The sequence below is a fragment of the Onychomys torridus genome, chromosome 4, assembly GCF_903995425.1.
Source record: "Onychomys torridus chromosome 4, mOncTor1.1, whole genome shotgun sequence".
Classification (NCBI taxonomy): domain Eukaryota; kingdom Metazoa; phylum Chordata; class Mammalia; order Rodentia; family Cricetidae; genus Onychomys; species Onychomys torridus.
In genome coordinates, this window is record NC_050446.1 from 43,481,674 (window position 1) to 43,499,273 (window position 17,600).

At 39.6% G+C, this 17,600-nt stretch overlaps 1 long non-coding RNA gene across 5 annotated transcripts in view; it reads left to right on the forward strand.

The window, feature by feature from the left end:
* LOC118581484 overlaps positions 1 to 17,600 on the forward strand; it is a 146,161-nt gene that overhangs the window by 120,877 nt on the left and 7,684 nt on the right. For all 5 annotated transcript variants that reach the window (XR_004944697.1, XR_004944694.1, XR_004944695.1 and 2 more), the window contains one exon: positions 8,252 to 8,359. This is a non-coding gene — a long non-coding RNA (uncharacterized LOC118581484). The remainder of the gene's footprint in view (positions 1 to 8,251; positions 8,360 to 17,600) is intronic.

Genomic DNA, 17,600 nt, shown 5'->3' on the forward strand with positions numbered 1-17,600 from the left:
TAATGGACACGATTGCTCTTGCTACCTTCTTCAGCTGTTGTCCCATGTGAAAGAGTACCACCCTGCTTAGGAACCCCAGGGAGAGTGGAGAGAGGAGAGGATGATGAGGGAGGGCAGAAATGATGAGCACTGGCTCACTGTACCTTTTGCTGATCTACTTTTTAAGTAGATCATATTATACATTCCCCGGAAATGATCTACATCATCACATTGCATTGACAAGGACATTTAGGTCTCAGGAATGCATAACAAAATGCCTCGATTTTGTCTATTTATGTTCTTTAGCACTTCTTTTCAGTCATTTTAGCTTTCTTATGATTTATGTATGTAACTGATAACAAACCATAAAATAATGTGATATTATTTTGTTTCTTCTTGGCATGTAATTTCAAAATCATTGTATGTACACAAAGGAAAATATATTTGTGGTTGATATTGAATAATATTTTATTTTTATTATTATTATTATTATTGTTATTATTATTATTATTAATTGTTGGTAATCAGAGTTGGGGCCCTTAAAATGAAAGGTAAATGCTATACCACTGAGGTAAATCCCAGCCAAAGGAATGCAAATTTTAAAAATACTGTGAAGGAAGTGGTCTTTGGTCTAGAGGCGTGGGAAACTTATCAAATGTGTGATCAGTAGAGTTACTTAAATATTTTGGGCTCTCATCATGAGAACAGTAACCCTGTCTTGTATGATTCTGTGAGGATTAAGTAAAACTATATCTATATAAATACCTGGCAATGCCAAATAGAACCACTAGTTAATGTTCAATGGTAAATACACATATGAATATGAAGCTATGTTCATCCGAAAGTTTATAGCATGCTGGACTTTGGCACAAAATCCCCTTAATCCTCATTACAATGCAATTGTTGTTTATTTGTATCATCCTATTGAACATATTAGGTAAGGGGCTTATCTTAAATACATGCAAAATATGTGTAATTAAAAGCTGAAAGAAATACTGTGCTGCACAAATCATAGGTCCTACAACTGAGGTTTTAATGTGGGTTATTACTTCTGAGACTATATGCTTTGAAGATGCTATGCCACCACTTTTGAGCATCAGGTAACCAAAATTAACCATAAAAAGAGAAAGAAGGAGGGTGAGAAATAGGATGAAAGGGAGGGGGATTTCAAGGCCAGCAGAGAATGTAGAAAAGAGGCTTAGGAAAACAAAACAAAAACAACCCACAAACAAGCAAAAGAGTTAAGAAGAAAAGTTGTTGAAGGAATACTTGTTTTCATTTCTAGGGTTTTGTCCACACAGTGTATCCTGCTTAGAAGGCCATGTCTCTTTTTGTCTACATAGTTTTCTCATCATTTCTCAGTGTAAGCGAACTCTTAGAGCCCAAGACCAGGTGCAGCTTTTTCCACTTGACATTATCATAACAGTTTGAACTTTACTTCTATCACACTGGATACACTGTAAAATTAATTACCTATATAACTGTTTTTAACACAGCCAGATAAACAAAGTTCTTTGAAAAGAGAGACTGTCTACTTTGTTCATGCCCATCCCTAGTGTTAAAGATGTCTTGAAAAGGGGAGCAGCTCACCTGCTAACAAAAGGACGACATAATAAAGAGCAAGAATTAGAATTGTATCAATGTAGGCTTTTTGGATGAATACAAGCAAAAGGTTAAAAATTAGATCTAGCTGGGCAGTGGTGTTGGTGCACGCCTTTAATCCCAGCACTCAGGAGGCAGAGCCAGGCAGATCTCTGTGAGTTCGAGGCCAGCCTGGTCTACCAAGTGAGTTCCAGGAAAGGCACAAAGCTACACAGAGAAACCCTGTCTCGAAAAACAAAAACAACAATAACAAAAAGTTAGATATAAAAACAATCTACTTCAAGTTATTCCAAACTTTCCAGTGATAAATTACACTCTTACTTTTTTGATCCCAGGAACTAAATCTAGACAAAAGGATGATGAGAAAATTATTTTTACTTGCCATTAATCCATGTGTTCATGGATTCGAAAACCATGATCAGATTTCTATCCAACCAAATCTACATAAAATTCAACATCATGTTAGAAGGATCATGTGACATAATCAAACATAACTTGTCCTGAGGATGTAAGGATGTTCAACATATGTGAATGAATGATGAAAACTGTGAGAACCTCTCAGTAGAAGTAGAAAAAGCCTTTCACAAACACAAGTTACTTTTATGACAGATTCTCAATGGTACAGAGGGAACGTGTCTAACTGTAGTTCAGGCTGTCTCTGAACACCCACTCTAACATTATATTTGGTGGTAGTGGCAATGAACTTTTACTGTAATATTTATAAGACAGTAGTAGTGTGATATTTTTATCATTTCTACTTAACATAGTACTGGGATCCTAACTCATAATATGTAGGTATCACTAAGAAGCTATGATCATACACATAAGAAAAGAAAAATTCTTTTTGCAGATGACATGAACTTATATAAAGGAAACTACCTGAGAAAACATTTAAGGAATTTCAGTCTTTTTAAAAATGTGCCCATACTTGTTTTGCGATGTTACATACTGGATTTCAGTGAGGGGTTTCAACTGTGCTTAGAAAGGGTGTGTGCTTGCAGCTGCTGGCACTGTTTTAAGACTGGTTTAGTTCTCATATTAAGTGTCATACAAAAAATACAGTAAAATTTAAAAGAAAAGAAAAGGACAAAAAACCTTCATCATGGTAGCTTCAATGTGATGAAGTGAGTCGTACAGTGTACCCCTCTGTCCACACATCTTTACTTGCAAGTGTTCACTGCAATGAGTCATTGGTCTGGTTTGAGGCCTCTGGCTTCTGCTGGAACCTTTTGGACATCCTGCTGCTGCTCTGTGTCAGAGATTCTGCAGCTTTGGATCTACAGGGCCTGGCCTTTCAGGTGTTCCAGCAGGTCACAGATGGTGTGGATGTTGGGGTGGACCACTCTGATTCTGGGCCTGGGTGGTAGCTGGGCAGGTCAGTCCTCCAGCTCTCCTTCATCCTCATCACCAGGGGGAGCTCTCCAGCCTTTTCTGGTTAGCTCACCCTGTACAGTTAGCCACAAGGGACAGGGCTGGTTCTCCTGCTCTCAAGCCCTCAGGCCCACTCATCCATACCTGTATTACCAGGGCCTGTTCTACTGTGCTGCCCAGGCAAAGTGCTGAGGACACTTCCAAGCGTTGTAGGTGGTAAGGCGCAGGACCAGCTCTCCCACCATTCACAGGTAGTGAGGGGTGGGGCCAGTTACTCCCTCCCCCTGTCACATCCTTGGGTGGCTCACCTGACTCCTGCCCACAACAAGGTCAGTTCTACTGTGCTGAACAGGTGAGGTGCAGGGCCTGCTTTCCTTTGTGCTGTAGCTGGTGAGGGGCTGAGAAAGCTCTCCCACTATCTTGACCAAACAGCCAACTTTCTCAAATGTATCAGGTGGCTAGGGGCAAGGGACGGGAGCTGGGGGGTGCATCTCTACCGTGGCATCTGTAGATGTAGGGGATGCATCATCCCATGCCACTGTATGTCAGATGAATAATAGTGGGACCAGCTCTCGCATGCTCATGTTCTTGGGGCGGGTTTACCTGTGCCCCCTTCCCACTTCAACAGATCAGATGTATCCAGGTGAGGTGCAAGGTCAGTTCTCCCTAGTGCTACAGCCAGTGAGGGGTGGGGCCAACTCTGTGCAGCCCTATCCTCTTGGCCTTTCGTGGTACCAGGAACCAAGAACATTAACACAGACTGAGGTAGTGGCAGAGCAATGGACCAAAACAAGGCCCTTGGCCGCAGTCTAGACCCAGATGTCACCATGGCCCCCAGGTGGCAAACAGGCCACCCATCTCAGTCTGCTCCTCACTGCCTTTATCTCTTCAGTTCTTCCTTTCTCCCCAGGACACAGACCATTCTGCCTCTCTCTCTCCCTTACACCACCATGTATTTGCTCACCTTGAGGCTCTGGACAGACCTGCATTCTCTTCTTGCCTGGTCCAGGTAGGCATGTGGGTCTTGTTCTCCCTCTAGGTCCTTATGGCACAGGTCAGACCTGAGTTCTTTCTTTCCTGCCTGGGGTTGCCTACCCCAGGCAGGCATCCCAACATAATATTTTTATTGATTATTTGTGAGTTTTGTACAATACACCCTGATGTCACTCACTTCCCATTCCTCCTAGATCCACTCTCCCACTCTTTTGCCCTTCCCTCAGAAGAAAAAAAATACACCAAGGCCAATTTGGGTTTCCCATATACTCATTAGAACATGGTCGAACTCGTGGTGGCCGGTTCCTTCACTAAGTCCTTCGTCATCCTCTGGCTAGAAGCCAACAACTGTGAAGAGTTACACTTCAGCATCTTCATCACAATCTTAAAGGACCCTCTCCAATGCTTCTTGTCTAGACTTTTTTGGGGGGGCGGGTGCAGGAAGGTGTCACAGAAGCCTACCACATCTCTCATTCTAAGTTTTGAGGCTGCAGTCATCAAGGCCACTGCAAAAGAGGCTTCCTTGCCCGAGGAAGCCTGTGGCAGCACAGATCATGGACTTGCACATAATTTGCAGTTGCAGCAAAGACCACGGACATCCACACTGCCACAGGTGGTAGCAAGGACCACAAACATCAATCTGATCCCCGGCTGCAGCACAGGTTGTGGACATCAGCATGGTCTCCAGGGGCAACACAGACCACAGACACCAACATGGCCTTTGGAAGCAGCACAAACCAAAGAGGCAACACGGACCACTGGAGCCCAGGCATCAATGTGGTGGCAGCACAGGTCATGAATGCCAACCTAGCCTCCAATGGCAGTGTGGAGCGTGGAAGTCTTTGAGGGAGGCCCTATCCAGAAATGAACTGTTCTACATCTCAGACATCCTGCTGTTGCTCAGAGCCACGGTGAACATGTGGACGAGCAGCATGTTCAGGGGACAGAGCCTGAATGAACTCCAGGCTGCTGCATACCACCCTGCTGGCCCTACTCAATAACAATGTGTTCCTCTGTCCACTGCAGGTGCATGACCACACCTGCTGGTGCATCTTTAGCTCTGCCCCCTCTCAGAAGCTCACACACACTGCTCAGCTCTGCCATCTTTCCCACCTCTCCACCACATATTTATTTATCAAAGTGGCATTGCAAACTGCTGTGTGTCACACAGTATTCCACCCCCAAATAGAATTACATGCAAATCCATATTGCAACAAGTCATTGCTGTGGTTCAAGGTTTCTAGTTTCAGAAACACCATAAATACTGGAATATTGCTTAGACTGGCCTGGAATATCCTGTTGTTGGCTAGGGTGAGGGTGGTCTTTCAGCTGGGCAGGACATCTAGGGACAGGATCCTTGAGAGCTCCAGGCCACTGCACACCTCGATGCCCTCAACACCAGCCACCCTGCAGGATCACCTGGCACACCACTGTGGTTGCAGCCTGTGGGTATGAGCTGCAGCAGTAGCAGCTCCATGCTGCAGACCAGGCCTGCTTGTCTGAACCTCCCAACAGTCAGAGCACAAGCCCTAAATCCACAACCACATGTTCCTTTGTCCATTGCAATCATGCTCCCATTCTCTCCCTCATGCCCACAGTCCCAATCAGACATCTTCCCCGCCCCCCTCAATTTCATGAGAGCACTTTTTAAAAGCATCTTTCCATAAGACCTGTCTCCTTCCTTTTTAGGTTTTTCTGAGATACTGATTGCTTCCTCCTGTGTCTCTCCTCAAAGCCTCCTTGGGTCTCTCAGGCTCCTCTGTCCTGCCCTGAGGTCCTGAGGGTGCCTGCTTTGCCACTATCTTGGATCCTTCTTCATTTCTGATTGTCCCACTAGTCTTGTTCAGCATTGGAGGAGGAGTGTAATGACTGGTCAGACTGGAATGCTGTCTATTTCTCCTTAAAACCTCATCAGTTCTGCTGTATATAATTTTATACACATGCATGTGTGTGCATGCTTGCGTGCGTGCGTATGCCTGTGTGCCTGTATGTGTGTGTGTGTGCGTGTGTGTGTGTGTGTGTGTGTGTGTGTGTGTGTGTGTGTGTGTATGTGTGTAGAGGCCAAATGTTAATGTCTCCTGTCTTCCCCAATTGCTCTTTACTCTGGTTTTTGAAACACAGCTTCTCCCTGAACCTGGAGACTATTGATTTGGCTAGAATATCTGGTCTTTGAGCTCTTAGGATGTCCTCTTCCAACCTACCCAGCACTGGGATTAGTTATAGACACAGCCATGCCTAACTTTAATGTTGGACATCAACACAGACCCACATGCTTTGTGGCACCAAGTCCTCTTCTCATTCTCTCTACTTAACTTTTAAATCCTACTTATTTGTTAAATTTCTTTAGATTATTGTTTGCATATTGAATTTTGATCTTTTGTGTTGTTAATATATTTTCATTTTTAATCCTACATATATATATATAATTCTTGTTCCTTTTTTCTTCTTGAAACAGTGACTAGCTCTGTAGCCCCAGGCTGCTCTTAAACTCACAATCTTCTCATATCTTCCTTCCAAGTGTGGGGATTACAGGTGTGTAGCCCCACATTACCATACTTGCCTGTATCATTGCCTTTAATGTTTGGATCATTTGTACTTATTTAATTGTTGTTCTTTTAAATTACTGTATAATATGCCATTGAGTTTATATCTTACTATTTTTTCCATTTCTCCTGTCCATTTTTTTCAAGTGTCTCCTTTTTAAAAAGTAATTTATTGGTAGGAGTCTATCATATCCCTTATGTTGGCATAGTATCTTATGTACTTTTAGCTAGTATATTACAAATCCATATTTCCTTTGATTTGTGACAGACTGACATTAAATGAGATTGTGCTACTTCATGTACAGTGTGTAAATCTTATTTTAATAGCTTCCATGTCATCCATCTCCCATTGTGCCACCCTGTGAACATTTCTGTATATGTACTTAAAAACATAAACAGCAGTACAGTGCTAATTTTTCACTTTAAGAATTATTTTTTATTTATGTATGAATTTCTTTTCATGTATGTATGTGTACTACTTGCATGCCTAGTCCTTGTGGAGGTGAGAGAAATCATCAGATCCCAGGGAACTGGAGTGACAGATGGTTTTAAGCTGCAACATGGACATTGGGAACCAAACTTAGGTCCTCTACAAAAATCACCAAGTACACTTAACCATTGCACCATCTCTCTAGCCCCTAATGTTAATTTAAAATTATTTCTTTGTCAATATTAAAAAATATGTCTTTCATATGTGTAGATAATGCTCACAGTTTTAGCATTCCAGGCATTTGTTCCTAATCAGTTTCAGTCTGGTATCTTTTGCTCTGCACTTGAGGAAAGCTCTCTGCTCCCTCTCCCATCCCCTACCCCCACCCTGCTAACACAGCACTACTGGGAATGAATTCAGTTACTGTTTGTGCACAAAGTGCTCATGCTTATTTTGATAATATCATCAGATTGTTTCATATTGGTCAAGAGGTCACTGAGGTTTGTTTTTGTTTTTGTTTTTAGTTTATTGTCTTGCTCTGTTAAATTTGTATGTTTTTCTCTCTCTGGCAGCATCGAATCTTTGAAATCTATGTGATTTATTTTTCATTTTGAATAAATTTTTTATCCCCAGGACTTTCCAGAGTTTAAAAATATTTTCTATTTTTCTTCTTTTGTACTAAGATCCTCTCATTCATGCCCATAGTTAAATAGTGTGTAATATCTAATTTTATGTTAAAATTTAATTATTCTGTAATTATACTTGACTGAAATTTTTATGGGTAAGAGCCACATTCCTGCATCCTTTCTACTTTGAATCTGATTTTTAATGCAATGCTAGACACAGACTGGGGCGATCCCTCTGCTAGTAAATTGCTTGCCATGAAAGCATGAGGACCTTAGTTTAATCTCCACCCCCCAAGTAAAAAGAAGCCTGCATGGGGTGGTTTAATGAAAATGCCCCCACAAAGCAGTGGCACTATTAGGAGGAGTGGCCTTGTTGGAGTAGGCATGGTCTTGTTGGAGGAAGTGTATCACTGTGGGGGTGGGCTTTGAGGTTTCATGAATGCTCAAGCCATGCCCAATGTGATAGACCAATTTTCTATTTCCTGTGAGTCAAGATGTAAGAACTCTCAGTTACTTCTCTAGCACCATGTCCGCCGGCATGCTGCCTTGCTTCCTTCCATGGTGATAATGGACTAGACCTCTGAACTGTAAGCAAGCCATCACAATTAAATGTGTTCCTTTATAAAAGTTACTGTAGTCATGATGTCTCTTCCAAGCAGCAGAATCCTAGACTAAGACATTGTACAATGTATGCTTTGTCATCCTAGCTCTGGGGAAGATGAGAAAAGTTTTTGCTGGTTGGCCAAGTAGTCTATCAAAACTGGTGACCTTCAGCTTCCAAAACAAGAGGGAAGTCCCTTGATGTGGCTCATCAGGTAGGTACTTGTTGCCAGACTAGATAATCTGAGTTCAATCCTCAGGATCCACATGGTGGAAGGAGAGAACTGACTCATGCAATGTATCTTTGGATATTCACACATGTGTTACAGTATGTTCATATCCCTGTATGCATACATGCACATGTGCAAATATAAATAAATATGTAAACATAATTTAAAATTAAAACAAATATAAAAAGCAGTTCATGAAGACATTTGATCTTGACAGCCCTTCATCCATACCCAAACACGTGTATGTGCACACACATGCACACACACGTACAAAAACTTAATATACTGAATGTTGAAGTATGTAAATTTTATATCACTAAGTATTATATTTCATTTCACTCTTAAATTGTGCATGCTATCATGTTATTTGAAGAGAATTTCTTTGAAACATGGTGTAGAGTCATATTTAAGATAAATCTATAGCAGTCCTTAAGGTAGGGCTGAGAACCTTAAGTTTTGTTGTCTCCAGCTCACTTTTCTTGTTTAATATTCCTGTGTGGTATACTGTTTAATGTCTAAACAGTATGTCTTCTATGCATTTTATTCTCTTTTCTGGCAAGACAGCAATTTCAGTTATAGTTAATCCTTCATAAATTGTCTCAAAGACTCAGACTTCATCACTGAATAAACAAATCCATAGTGATTATACCATACACTATGGCAGCTGAAAGTTTAAATTTTTTGTCTTTTCACCTTAGCATTTTGTGGTGATATTGTGTCCCCCAATATATTATGCATCCTAATAAACTGATCTGGGGTCAAAGAACAGAACACCCACTAGATAGACATAGAGGCCAGAAAATGGAGGCACCCACACCTTTATTCCTATCACTTGGGAGGCAGAGATCTATTGGAGCTCTGTGAGTTCAAGGCCACACTGGAAATAGGGAGGCATGGTGACACACATCTTTAATCTCAGGAAGTGATGGCAGGAAGCAGAAAGGTATACAAGGCATGAGGACCAGGAACTAGAGGCTTTTAAGCTTTTAGGCTTTTAGCAGCAATTCAACTGAGATCCATTTGGATGAGGACTCAGAGGCCTCCGCCTTGAGGAAACAGGATTGGGTGAGGAGTTGTTGAGGTGAGGTTGGCTGTGGCCTGTTCTGTTTCTTTGATCTTTCAGAATTCACCCCTATAGCTAGATCCTGAGTCTTTATTTTTATTAATAGGACCTTTTTAAAAAAAAAATTTTTAAAAATTATATTTGTGTTTTAATTTTACACATCAGCCATGGGTTCCCCTGTCCTCCCCACTCCCGCCCCCACCCCCATCTTCCCCCCATACCCTCCCGTCCATTCCCATCTCCTCCAGGGCCAAGACTCCCCTGGGGATTCATTTAAACCTGGTGGATTCAGTACAGGCAGGTCCAGTCTCCTCCTTCCAGGCTGAGCAAAGTGTCCCTGTGTAAGCCCAAGGTTCCAAACAGCCAGCTCATGCACTAAGGACAGGTCTTGGTCCCACAGCCTGGATGCCTCCCAAACAGTTCAAGCTATTCAGTTGTCTCACTTATCCAGAGGGCCTGATCCAGCTGGGGGCTCCACAGCCTTTGGTTCATAATTCATGTGCTTCCATTCGTTTGGCTATTTGTCCCTGTGCTTTTCCATTCTTGGTCTCAACAATTCATGCTCTTACTGTCCCTCCTCTTTCTCAACAATTGGACACCTGGAGCTCCACCTGGGGCCTGGCTGAGGATCTCTGCATCCACTTCCATCAGTTATTGGATGAGAGTTCCAGCATGACTCTTAGGGTGTTTGGCCATCTGATCACCAGACTAGGTGAGATCAGGCTTTCTCTCGATCATCGCCAGCAGTCTGCAGAGGATGTATCATTGTGGATTTCTGGGGACCTCTCCAGCACTCTGCCTATTCCTGTTCTCATGTGGTCATTATTTATCATGGTCTGTTATTCCTTGTTCTCCCTTTCTGTTCTTGATCAAGCTGGTATCTCCTGCTCCCCTAAGCTTTCTTTCCCTCAAACCTTGCCCTTCATTAATAGGACCTTTTAAAATTTGTCTGCAGTATACTTATTCTTTATGCATTAAACTAAAAAATTGAGCCAAAAATAGTGGAGAATACAAGTCTAACAAAGTAATTATATAAAACTCTCCATCAATGTAGAAGCAGAATTTCTAGATGAACCATTTCTCTCAGAGAAAATAACATACACACACACACACACACACACACACACACACACACACACACAGTTAGTATTTTAGTGGAAACATTGATAAAAATTGTTATCAAGTACAATTGTTATTAAAATATAAAAATACACAACAGAATGAGCCACACCCACAGTATCATAATCAGACAAATACCTATAAGTGCTATTTGATAATTCATAGTATGGTTAGGACAATATGTCATATTTCAATTTCTTGTTGAATATTCTTGTAAAGGGCCAAGAGCTTTGTACCTGCAGTGTATGACCTAATCATGGGAGCATCTGCTTTTAGCCTGGTCAATAGTAGCCAAAGTTTATGTAACTATGCTAATAAATTAAGCTGATTGGTGTGCATCTACAAGAGATGTGATATTTAAAATGCAATACAATTCTCTGATTGGAAAGTAATACTATTTTCATCTTTAATAACAAAAATATAACATAATTATGCTGAAGACTAATAATATTTATTCCAGAAAGGTGCTTGGAGGAACTTGATGCTTCTTGTCATTGGTGTTAAGAAAATAAATGAGTAAGGATTCATAGCCTTCAAGGTGTTTCATTACACACACATCAGGACTGAACCCTGCTCCAGAATCAGTTATCCAATAATAAAGTAGGTTCATGTTAGCTTCTTTGGCTTCTTACATTCTTTGCAGTATTACTCTGGATTTTGATTCCTGAAACTTCAAAATGTTTCCATGTCTTGGCTTAGTGTTGCATTTTTATCATTGCTCCAATATACTACAGCTTTCTTCAGAGAACAATGCAGGTCAACTCAAGCTAATGCACATGCAATCAATGCCTTCCTTGCAAAGCTTTTAATCACACCTTCTTCCTGTGTAGATCAATAGCTAATGAAGGTATCCAGCTACTTTCCTCAGAATGTATTTGGGAATAGCATTAAGTAAAGAGAGCAAAGAATGGCCACCTGTTTAATAACTATACATTATTTATGAGACAATTTCTGTGTGCATCAATGCTGCTGCAGTGGAGAGCCACACAGACACTGACTTAATGTACTTGGAGGCACATTTCAATAGAATCTTAGCAGGAATTTGCTAAACCACAGCTTTCTTGAGCAGAAAGTGATGTGAGGACATTTCAATATATTCAACGATTAAGTAGAGAAGAAAAACAGCATCTTAGAGATAAATCTTTGCAACTTCCTGAGACTTAAAACAATACACCTCCTTTAATTAAACTAGCATTCCTGTTGAGGAATCTTACTTGTCCTAAATATGTCAAATGTCCTTGATTTGAAGAACAAATAATTTTCTTGACTGAAATTCCAAGTATGATTAAAAGAGGAACTAAAAGTGGTTATTTGGAAAATGCTGGTAGTTCTTTCACATATGGATATGACTGCAGGGGTAGACAGGGATTCTTACACCTATAATCCAGGCACTTGGAAAGCAGATGTAGGCAAACAACCTTGAGTTCAAGGCCTGCCTTGGCTAGGTTCTATATTCTATGGCACTATAAACTGCAATGGAAGACTGTCTCAAACATAACAAACAAAATAAACCAAGCATAGACAAAAACATCTGTGGGGTAGGATGTCCATTTCTTTGGGTATATTACAAGCAGTGATATGGTTGCAGATTTATTTTTGGCTTAAAAACCTCCACACTGATTTCCAGAGTTCCCATGCAAGTTTGTAACATAACTACCTTTGAATTGAAGTTCTCTTTCCCCACATTCTCACCAGCCAGAATTTGTTTCCCCTTGTTTGGTTGATCTTAGTCATTCTGACTGGAGCAAGATGAAATAGCAACATTCTTTTAATTTTCATTTCCCTAATTGTTAAGAATGATGACTACTTTGAGATATTTCTTAGCAATTTTATCTTCTAATGAGAATTCTATACAGATTCATAACCCACTTTTTAACTCTGAAGTTTTATTTATTTGTCTAAATTTTAATTAAAATGTACTTACATCACTCCCCCTTTTATCCTTCTAACCTTTCCCATGTCACCCCAACTCCCTCAGAAATTCACAGCCTCTTATTTTTAATTATTATTGTTACATCTATATATGTAGCACTAACTATATTTATACAAATAAATATATAAATACAACCTTTTGAGTTCATTTAGTCTTGCTTGTATTTATATGTTTTTAGAACTGACCACTTGGTATTGGATAGCCATTAGTAGGCTCATCTATGAGGAAGATTAATTTCCCTCCCTCAGCAGTTGTTAATTGTCTTATCTCTTTATCTAAGGCTGAGACTCTGTGGGATTTCCCCCATCCATGTAGATATGTCAACTGATGTTGTGATTGTTCAGATCCGTTTAAGCAGTCATATTGTTGAGACTTTATGGTGTAGTTTCTCTGTCAAATCTAGAAAGCACACTCTCCCAGTAGACCTCTTGGTCCTCTGCCTCTTACAGCCATCCCATCTCTTCTTCTGCAATGTTCTCTAAGCCTTGGGTGTAGGAGTTATTTATTGGATCTATCAGCTGGGGCCGAGAAACCCAGTCAATTGTTCTTCTCATTTTGTCCAGTTGTTGTTTCCTTAAAGGTATTTACAGTAGAAAGAAGAGTCTTTGATGAGAGGTAGAGCTGCACTAACCTGTGTATATAAGGATAAGTGTCTGTCTGTCTGTCTGACATCTATCTATCATCTATCTATCTATCTATCTATCTATCTATCTATCTATCTATCTATCTATCTATCTATCTACCTACCTACCTTCCTATCTATTTGCTTTTTCAATACAGGGTTTCTCTGTGTAACAGCTCTGGCTGTCTTGGAACTCTGTAGACCAGCCTGGCCTCAAACTTACAGAGATCCACCTGTCTCTGCCTCCTGAGTGCTGGGAATAAAGGCATGTGCCACCACGCTGGATAAGATAAGTATTTATAATGTGAAAGGAATACACTGATTTATGAAAGTGGCAGTAGTGGGCTCTCCTCCAAGATCCATGTTCTCACTAGCCATGGGAAATTGGCCAGGTTCACAGAACCAGACATGATTATCTTCTTGTTGAGGAGGCCCTAAATCTAATTAGATAGCAGCTGATTACCCCTAAGACATAAAAGCTGCTATTGTACTTTTAGTGGTATACTGCCATGCTTGTCATTGTTGTGGTTCATAGATGTCACAACTGGGTAAAATATTGGTTGCCTTCCCCTTGGCAGCATGGATATCAAGTTCCAACATTACAAGAGCTAGTCCTCAGAGAGGTGGCTCTGGGTCAGATCCAGCTCCATTTCTCCAGTGTCACTGTCCAAAGTACTTGAGGTCTTCATCAACAGAGACCTTCAACTTTTGGGAGGTAACAAAGTGCACCAGCAATAGCCTATATGTTTTGAGAGTCTCTTGGGTTCTTGGTACTTGGGATTTTTATTAGATAATGTTCTCTGAGCAAGCATTTTCATAAGAGGAATAACTTTATTTTATATGAAAATTATTGATAAATTGTAATTGTATGTCTTATCAGAGAAGCTTAGCTCAATCACTAGCATCATGATGCCCACCTGAGAAGCAAGCTATCTCTAGTTCTACTAGGTTGGAGCTTAGAAAACATTAAGACTGAAGCAGTACTCTTGATAAGTATTCTGTCTTGGCTTTGGCAACAAGGAAGCGATTTTCTGAGAGAAAGATTCAGGTGATTGGAAGGTGAAGTGACAGAAGAAAAAGAACTGGTGTAAAAACTGTCAAATACATTTTCACTTTACTTGTATACAGATGTTTATGATGTGGTCATGCTGGGGCAAGTTCAATGTGCTTTCATCACTGCAACTGTAGTATATTTAGTTCTATTAATAATTAAGGTTGAAATGTTTTTGTATCACTTTCTTCATGGACTTTTTCCCTACCAGATAGCAACTTTTTGAGGTGAGGGAACTTACTGTTTATGCAGGTATTGTTGTTTTTTAAATCAGCATAACATCTAGAAGAGCCAGAGGGGATGGAGGACACCAACAAAACAAGGTCCTCTAAATCATCGTGATCAAAGCTCATGTGAGGCCGGGCGGTGGTGGCACACACCTTTCATCCCAGCACTCAGGAGGCAGAGGCAGGCCGATCTCTGTGAGTTTGAGACCAGCCTGGTCTACAGAGTGAGATCCAGGACAGGCACCAAAACTACATGGAGAAAACCTGTCTTGAAAAACAAAAACAAAAACAAAAACAAAAAAAAGAAAAAGAAAAAAAGCTCATGTGAACTCACAGAGATGGAGGCGGCATATGCAGGGCCTCTATGGGTCTGCACCAGGTCCTCTGCATATACAAAATAGCCAACCAATTAGCCTTTTTATGGGATTTCTGAAGATCTTGAAAAAGTGCAACTGAGTGGGTCTTTATTTTTATGGCTTCTCTTGAGCACTTTTTCTTCTGTTTGTTTTGTTCAACTCTAATATGCTATTTTTTTATCATAGCATAGTAGAGTATAATATAGTGTAGTATGGTATAGTCTAGTCTAGTCCCTTAGAGGCCTGTTTATTTTCTAAAGAGAGATAGAAAGCAAATGGACTCAGATGGCAGGGGAAGAGGTAGATACTGGGAGGAATAGAGAGAAACAAAACTATAATCAGACTTATTATGTGAAAAAATATCTATTTTCAATAAAAAGGAAATATTTTAAAAATTAAGGTAAAACAAAGCTTTAAAAATAAACATCAAAAAGTAAAGTGTGATTTCCATTGGAAAAAATAATTACAGGTTTGTTGATATCTATTCTATTACATTTTGATATAAAAAGTTTAGGACAAATGTCTCCATGGTGGTATTCTACAATGAAGAAATAATAGCAATCCTTTGTGAACTCTTTTAAAAAGAAAGTACAGGGAATATTATCAAATTTATTTTATTATGCTAAAATTTTCTGATATAAAAGTCAAGCAAAGAGTACAACAAAAAATTATACATCAATGTCTGCAATTATAAGGAATGTAAAATCCTTCCATGAAATACCAGCAACCTTAGAATAGTCATCCACCCTAATTAAGTGGATTTATCACTGAAATTCAAGGTCGAATCATCTTTATTTGTATGACATACCATATTAAAAGAACAAAAGTTTAAGATATGATTCTCTTAACTCAATAAATACAGAAAAAACATTTGACAGAATTCAACATCCTTTTGTCATAAAATACTCATTAAACTGTACTAAAGGAATATATGGGAATGCAATGAATATCAACAATATGTGACAAAATTGCAGTTGACACTTAATGACAAAAAGTTGAAAGCATTTCATTAAATGATCAGAAACAAGAAAAGTAATATCATCTTTCACACTCTTATTTATCATATCACTGGGACATCTAAATAGGACAAGAAAAACTGACATACAAATGATAAAAGAATTAATGGTTTGTCTGTTTTAGAGTGACATAATTAAATATGCAAAAACGTTTAGATTCTATTAAATCATGAAAACTGATAACAGCTGAAATCACCATACAAATACTTGATGTTTATTCTTGATTTCCTCTTCTGCTAAGTATGGAGGAGTCAAAGGATGTTAAAAATCAACATTTAAATAAAAGCAACACACACACACACACACACACACACACACACACAAATCCTATGGAGTTCCAGAGGAATCAAGAAAATATTTACCTTTTCTGTCTTTCAGTGTTATGGGAAGCAGCTGTGGATGCAGTGCAGGGCTACAAGGAATACTTTAAAAAGTTCTTGCAACTGTGCTTTTAGTGAATCATTTATGTTCCTGTAGGAGAACATTTTCATTTGCTAAAGTAGAGTGAGCTATAAGAAAATGTTACTTTGAATTTTAATATCATGTTCCTTGAAAATAGGGTCACTGTGCATACTTGTGACCTGAAACTATTATTATCCCAAATCATAAGCAACAACAATAAAAATAAACAAATGGGGGCTTGGGGATTTAGCTCAGTGGTAGAGTGCTTGCCTAGCAAGCCCAAGGCCCTGGGTTCAGCCCTCAGCTCCAGAAAAACAAAACAAAACAAAACAAAAAACAAAAAAAAACAAATGGGATTGCACCAAACTAAAAATTTTCTACATAGCAAAGGATTCTGTTACTGGACCAAAGAGCCAAGATATTGGATTGAGAGAAAACATTTGAAGTCCACATAGTTTATAAGAGGCGTGTGTGTGTGTGTGTGTGTGTGTGTGTGTGTGTGTGTGTGTGTGTGTGTGTGTGTGTGTTTGTGTGTGTGTGTGTGTGTGTGTTGCTTTTATTTAGGTGTTAATTTTTAACAAACATCCTTTGACTCCTCCATGCTTAGCAGATTTATAAGGAACATAGGCTACATAATAGAAGAAAAATCATGCTATTGAAAATGTCCAAAGGACTTCAAGTGACAACATCACAAATGATGATAAACCTAGTTAACAAATTTATGAAAAAGCATCTCTTAATACTTCCTCAAAGGAATGAATGCAAACATCACCTCATAACTTATCTAGAATGTCTTTTAACATAAAGATGAAAGATAGTATGGCGGGGGCTGTGGAGAAAAGGGATCCTTGTGGGCTGTGAGTAGGAATGCAAATATTATCATGATGGAAAACAATACATTAAGATTCCTAAAAATTCTAAAGAATAGATATTACTATTTGGCACTGCTTTTGCTGCCTGGTACCTATGCATCCACAGGCAAAGAAACAAATATCCAAGGAGACTGCTGCAGTCCTGTGTTCACTGCAGTGCTATTTGTGAGAGCTAAGATAGGAACGCACTTAAGTATCTCTACCAGATGAATTTAGAAAGAGAGTAGAGTAAGTCTACTACTGTGCCTATTTGTGGTGGGCTATTATCCACATGGGTGAGTCTGGGCAACATTATGTTGAGTGAAATAAGCTGCATAGATGAAGACAAATACAGTGTGGCTTCTTTGACATATGACACCTCGAACATGGATAGAACTAGGAAGTAAACTGGTGGTGACAAGAGGCTGGGATATGGAGTAGATAGGGGCAATGAGGATGCTACTCGAAGGGTACACACTTTCGGTTAGACAGCAAGAATAAACTACAAAACTATATTGCAGAAAATGCTCAGTATAATAAATGATAATGTAATTTGAATATTTGAGTTGCTAAAGGGTGTGTTTTA